The 6138-nt window shown below is 37.0% G+C and overlaps 1 long non-coding RNA gene across 1 annotated transcript; it reads left to right on the top strand.

Annotated features, from left to right (window-relative positions):
* The first annotated feature begins 436 nt into the window (after positions 1 to 436).
* Positions 437 to 5069, top strand: LOC121864204. The gene is made up of 3 exons (XR_006088563.1): positions 437 to 483; positions 2868 to 2986; positions 4970 to 5069. It is a non-coding gene; the product is annotated as an uncharacterized LOC121864204 (long non-coding RNA).
* Positions 5070 to 6138: the final 1069 nt, after the last annotated feature.

Below are 6138 nucleotides of genomic sequence, written 5' to 3'. Positions count from 1 at the left end.
AAGAGGATAAAAGTAAAAGTAGTAGCTACGGCATCTGTACAGCTTTCAGTAGGCAACTTGGGATGTGGCTTCCATGACATATTAGAGTAATATAGTTGAGAAAACAATTATCGTCAATAATCATATAATAAATTTCAATATCGTAAAAATATAGTTAAAACACATTATTATCGTCAATAATCATATAATAAACTTTAATATAATAAATGGTTAAAAACATTATTGTCATCAATAATCAACTAAAAAGTTATATAATTTTTCTTAAATGATATATTGTATTGAGGGAGATCTTATATAAAATTACTAAATCATAATACAAACAACACATAGTAACAAAACACACTTAAGATAATTAATAATATTATAGAATAACTTTAATTTTAACAGTGATTAAACAATAAATATAAGGTAAAAAACTCTTTTATACTGACAGACGGAAGGGTTAGTAATGACTGTCCTCGGTCCCCAGGTAAACAACACCTGGTGAGTCGTGAGGTTAATGGTTGTGTATTAATGTGTATAGTTGTATTAATGTGTATAGTTAGGATTAATGTGTATATTATTATGGTGAGATGAGTCTTATGATTGTTGTGACCATAATTATCTTGGACAAGGAAAGTGTTGAACATGTGGGCAGGGCTTATATGGGTTAGGGTTAACTCTGCACCCAAGACAGCCTGTACCCAAGACAGCTGGTACCCAAGACAGCCTGTACCCAAGACAGCTGGTACCAAGACAGCTGGTACCCAAGACAGCCTGTACCCAGACAGCTCGTACCCAAGCAACAAGTCGTACTCAAGACAGTGAGGGTTATAAGAATGGTTCACACTCAGGATGGGATGGAGAAAGGAACTCACAATGTGCTCTCTGAATACATATTGTATTGATGTACATGCAGCTTGGTGCTGGGAAGGCAGCATGGTTACAAGCGTTGAGTTGAGAGAGCTGGTTGGTGAGGATGCCCAGAGGAGGGCACGCAGCTTGAGGGACGCCAAGGCCGGGTGCGGAGGAAGAGGTGTTGCTCGCTGGTGGCCGAGGTAGAAAGAGAGAGGGTGGTGACCGCAGGGTGAGGTGAGGTAGGCGGGTTGATAGTTGACCTCCATCAGGCGGCGCTGGAGGTGCAGGCTGGGGAATTCAAAAAGGGTCGGCTACTCAGCAACAAACGGCGTTGTAGAGGTGAATCCACTACAACAGGTCATACCCAAAATAGTTAACTGGTATTATTTCACTTAAGATATATCGTGGCCCCAAAGTTATAAACTATTTAAACATTTACATGTGGCTATTCTGAGTATTTGAACCCCATGTATATCAGGCCTAAATGGATAATAGTGAACGATTGAATTTAATTGATTTAACATAGTTTTCAGTCTTCGCCTGTGAGACGTTATCGTCGTGAAAGCGAGCTAATTATGAGCGCGTGTTTACATCGGCATGCGCGGACGTCTTCCAGTCGTGACCAATGATGTATCGATCTCATCACGCTAATTTTTCAACCAATCAAAATTTTTTTTTCAAAAGGAGGATCCAAGGTACGGATTTGAAGGATTTAAATTTAAATGACCAGTGTACCAATGGCTGTGGTAGAGGTTGTTTGTGAATCATACTCCTATGATTATTTTAAGTTAATTTCTGAGTTTTAACGAGAAAGATGACAGCTATCCAATTTCTTCATAATCACGGTGTTTTCCTTACTTCGTTGAGTGCCAGCACTGCCAATTGTCTGGTAAAGTTATAAAGAACAAGCATCAGAGGTATTGTACTTCTGATATAGCTAATCAAAAGTTTTAAACTACTGAATCATTTAGATCTCATTATTTTGAGTCTTTTGAAACCCATTTATACTGTAGCTTGGAAGTCTGCTGTCGATCATATGCCAAGAATAGGCCTAATTCAAACTTTTAACCTGAAAATAATAAGGTCAACTTATACCGTACTCCAAGAATAGGCCTAATTCAAACTTTAACCCGAAAATAATAAGGTCAACTTATACCGTACTCCAAGAATAGGCCTAATTCAAACTTTAACCTGAAAATAATAAGGTCAACTTATACCGACCCATAGGCCTAATTCAAACTTTAACCTGAAAATAATAAGGTCAACTTATACCGGTACTCCAAGAATAGGCCTAATTCAAACTTTAACCTGAAAATAATAAGGTCGACTTATACGCTACTATATACAGTATATTCGTATACTATACTGTACTGTATATATGGGTACGAACTGTCTCATAAATTGGGTACGACTTGACATGTTCTGATGGTTTGATTTGCTTGGGTACGAGTTGTCCAGCACCCGGGTTATATGACTATTTGGGTAAAATTACCAGTTTACCGGTAAGCCAATATGACCAAGTACAGTAGTTTGAGAAATTATATTATTCTGTGTTTAATCTAATTTGACCTTTAGTCCCCGGGAGAAATTTCCCGTTATAGTTATTTCCCCCAAAGGTATAGAAAAACTTTATAATTAATTTCTGAAGTTATTAGTCTTTGTCCCGTGGTTGAAATAGTGTTATAAATAATAATGAAATGTAAAGTTCGACTGTATATTGGCCCAAACTGTATTAATACTGACTGATTTACTGTAATTTATACTGTAGTTGTTTATTAAATGTATTTATGCATTATTTTACTGGGTCAATATATACAAGTTGCCACCAGACAACTGAACATTGAAAATATGTTATTATCGTGTTAATAATCGTGTTAAATATGACCTTAATTGTTGTTATAAATGACCAGTAGTTGAGATATTGGAGAAAAAGTGGGAGGTTAAACAATCTTAAACCCTCAAAAAACTAAAAAACCTAACCTAACCTAACCAAGTTGTTTATAGTAAATATAATATTTTGTTTGTTACAGGAGTAGGTGTTATAACAAAACTTTGGGAAATTGAACTGATCCATAACAGATGAAAATGATAACTGGAGCATGGAACAATAGCTCCCACCACCACTATCACCACCACCACCTATGGCAAGGTAAACTATAGGAACAGCTCTCTCGGCCTATACAGAAAATCTTTGTGTCTGTCAAACTCTTAAGACAAATTGTTGTAACTGTGCTGCTGTTAGTCATCTGTCTGTCTGTCTGTCTGTCTGTTTTTTTATATCTTTCTATATATTTAAGAGTCAGTGGTTCCCAGCCTGTTGACCATGGGGGTAATTTAAACCATGTGAGCTCATAACAAAACTAAACAATGCTTCACCCCCCTACCAGAGTTTAAGCCAGGGGTCAGCAAGTACTGTACTGTACTGTACTGTACCTCTTAAAACTCACTAACAATCATAAAAATGACAGTTGTTGTAGCAGCTTTTACTAAATTTGAACCAAATTTCACAAAAATAGCAGAGGATATTATATTCTGTCTAATTGAATGCACATCATAGAAACTGTTTCCTCTGTATTGTTCAATGTGAAACATAATTTTATGCTGTATTAATGTAAACGCTTTCTGAGCGTTTAAAGGTTAATCAGACTCTTCACGTTAAACTCGAACTTTATAATTCGGTCAAACCTGTTGAATACAATTCATTTTAGTATTTCAGATAAATCATATATAGGCAATCATACATAAATGTTTAATCCAATATATATTTGCATAACAATCATAGTTATGTAATTAGTCTAATCTTAACACTTACAATGAGTACTGTACTTAATTTGCCATATTTTATGTTGTCACAACTATAAACGATGCAGTGGACACAGTCTACCCGTGTACACAATAAGTACCAGTTAAACTTATGTGTTGAAAGTCTAGAGAGAAGCCAGGTTAGGTGTTGCCTCTATGATATGGATAACTACAGTGCCAGCCTGGTCGCCTGCCCAACCCTCGCTGGTTGGCGAGGGCTGAGTCAGGTGATTATACATAAACAAGCTCCCCTTACACACCCCAACCTCCTCTGGGCCTCTCATCTCCACCACTTCAACACACTACACACTGTATACTGGCAGACACACCCAATAAACATGACATGACTTACAGCCTAACATAATGTTTGTTTATGTGTCATCCTACTCATTACTGCTTGCGGTAACAATTAATATGCAACAGTAGTTATCACATCTTGTATGGGGGTCACAGAACAGAAGAGGTTGGGAACTACTAATTATTCTAACTGCTTATATATGTTTGTGTGTCTGTCTTTCAGTATATCTATCTATTTATCTATCCATTATCTACCAATATCTATCTATCAATACATATATCTCAGTCAGATTTATCTATATTTGTCCAAATATTTATCAATAAGTATTTGTCAGTCTGTCAATATGTCTATCCATATGGCTTACCAATATCTGTCTGTATCTATTTATTATTTAGAGAATGTATATAGAGGTGACTTAAAATTTGCAGCCACAGTGTACAGTAATTGACTTTTGAATTATTCCAAATATCTTTAATTAATCAAAAGGTCATTAATTAACACTAATTTCTTGAATTATTAAACTGTGAACAGATCCTTAATCAGTATGTAAATTATTACCTTTGTGAAGTTTTATGTTATATTTTCTTTATTTATGAGCCACATCATTTATATAGAGTTGAATAAGAGTTAAAGAATTCTGTTTTATGAGACATAAATTAGCTAGGTCAGCCTGTAGCACTGTGTACTGTAGGATCTGTTGGTGGATCTCAAGAGGTAGTTTACACTACAGTAATGGGTAAAACCTGTTAATCTGGCTCCTGTCAATCCCTGTAGGTGCTGGATAACTGGGATTCTATTGTATATCTACCTGTCTATCTGTCTAAACTACTGTATTAATGTAACACTAATTTAGCTGGGAATATTAAGGCCAAAGTGACAGAGTTTGTCAAGCATGGAAGGTTTACAGTCCCAAGAAAGTTGACATAAACCAAACTTGCATAAAACAAACAACTTCTGTAATGAATGACTATTAATTTATGGACATATTTAAACTGTTGTATATATTAAATGTTTTTTGTTTGTTTGTTACAGATGAGTTATGACTAAACCCTTGAGAAATTAACAACTGGATCCTGGAAACACTGCTGTTACAGGTATGTCTTTATGTCTGTCTGTCTGTGTTTTTCTAGGTATGTCTAACTGTCTATCCTTATGTATCTTTATCTCTATATCTTTTTATCAATGTTTCAATACCTGTATGTCAGTCAGTCTGTCTGTTTGGTATCTATATCATCTGTCAGACTGTCTTTATGTATACAAGTTTCTGTGGAATGTGGGTACAAAAGAGGTACAGTGAGTGAGGAAGGTGGGTACTGTACACAAGAGGTACAGTGAGTGAGGAAGGTGGGTACATGAGAGATACAGTGGAGTGGATGGCAGACTGCTGGATGTTGCTGACTGTACAGTAAGTGTTGTATATGTATCCACAGCAAGACTGAAGAAACTCAACACTGAAAATTATCCCTGGACTGTGTGGATGAGTTCTGCTGCCTGGGTGACATGATCAGTGCTGGAGAGGGTGCTGAAGGCTGCTGTGTTGTGAGTCATGGATGAGTTCTGCTGCCTGGGTGACATGATCAGTGCTGGATGGGGTGCTGTTCATTTTCAAAAGATAGAAATGGCTGGAGGAAGTTTAGGGAACTGTTGTCTTTATTGTCAGCACGAGGACTTTCCCATCACATGAAAGGAAGAATGTATACAACTGGTGTGAGAAGTATGGTGTTATATATCCGTGAAACATGGGCAGTTAAAAAGGTTGACACATGCAGTCTTGAGTGAGCTGAAACGAGAATGGTGAGGTGGATGTGTACCTTGACGCTGAAAGATAAGAATCACCGTTCAGAGCTAAGAGGACGGCTGGGTATTGAGAGTATCGGCCAAGATTTACGTATAAGTAGACTGAGATTGGGAGTGGGGAGAGAATGGATGAGACCAGCTGGGTTAAGTGGTGCATGACTCTAAATGTGGTAACGAGGAGAGCCAGTGGTAGGTGGCCAAGAATGACATGGGGAGAGATTGTAAGAAATGATCTTAGAACCTGACAAGACAGACTGCAAGAGATGGTGTGCAAAATGGCTGTATGATTTGGATGGTGATGATGATTTGTTCTATCTTTCTATCTAAGCTTCAGGCTATCTATCTATACTACTGTACTGTATTTCACCATATTAAAGGCAACTACAGATATAGCATGAAAGGTT

This window comes from Homarus americanus, unplaced genomic scaffold (assembly GCF_018991925.1).
Source record: "Homarus americanus isolate GMGI-L3 unplaced genomic scaffold, GMGI_Hamer_2.0 scaffold26351, whole genome shotgun sequence".
Lineage (NCBI taxonomy): Eukaryota > Metazoa > Arthropoda > Malacostraca > Decapoda > Nephropidae > Homarus > Homarus americanus.
Note: the sequence above shows the minus strand (reverse complement) of the source record. Positions and strands in the feature narration are given on the sequence as shown.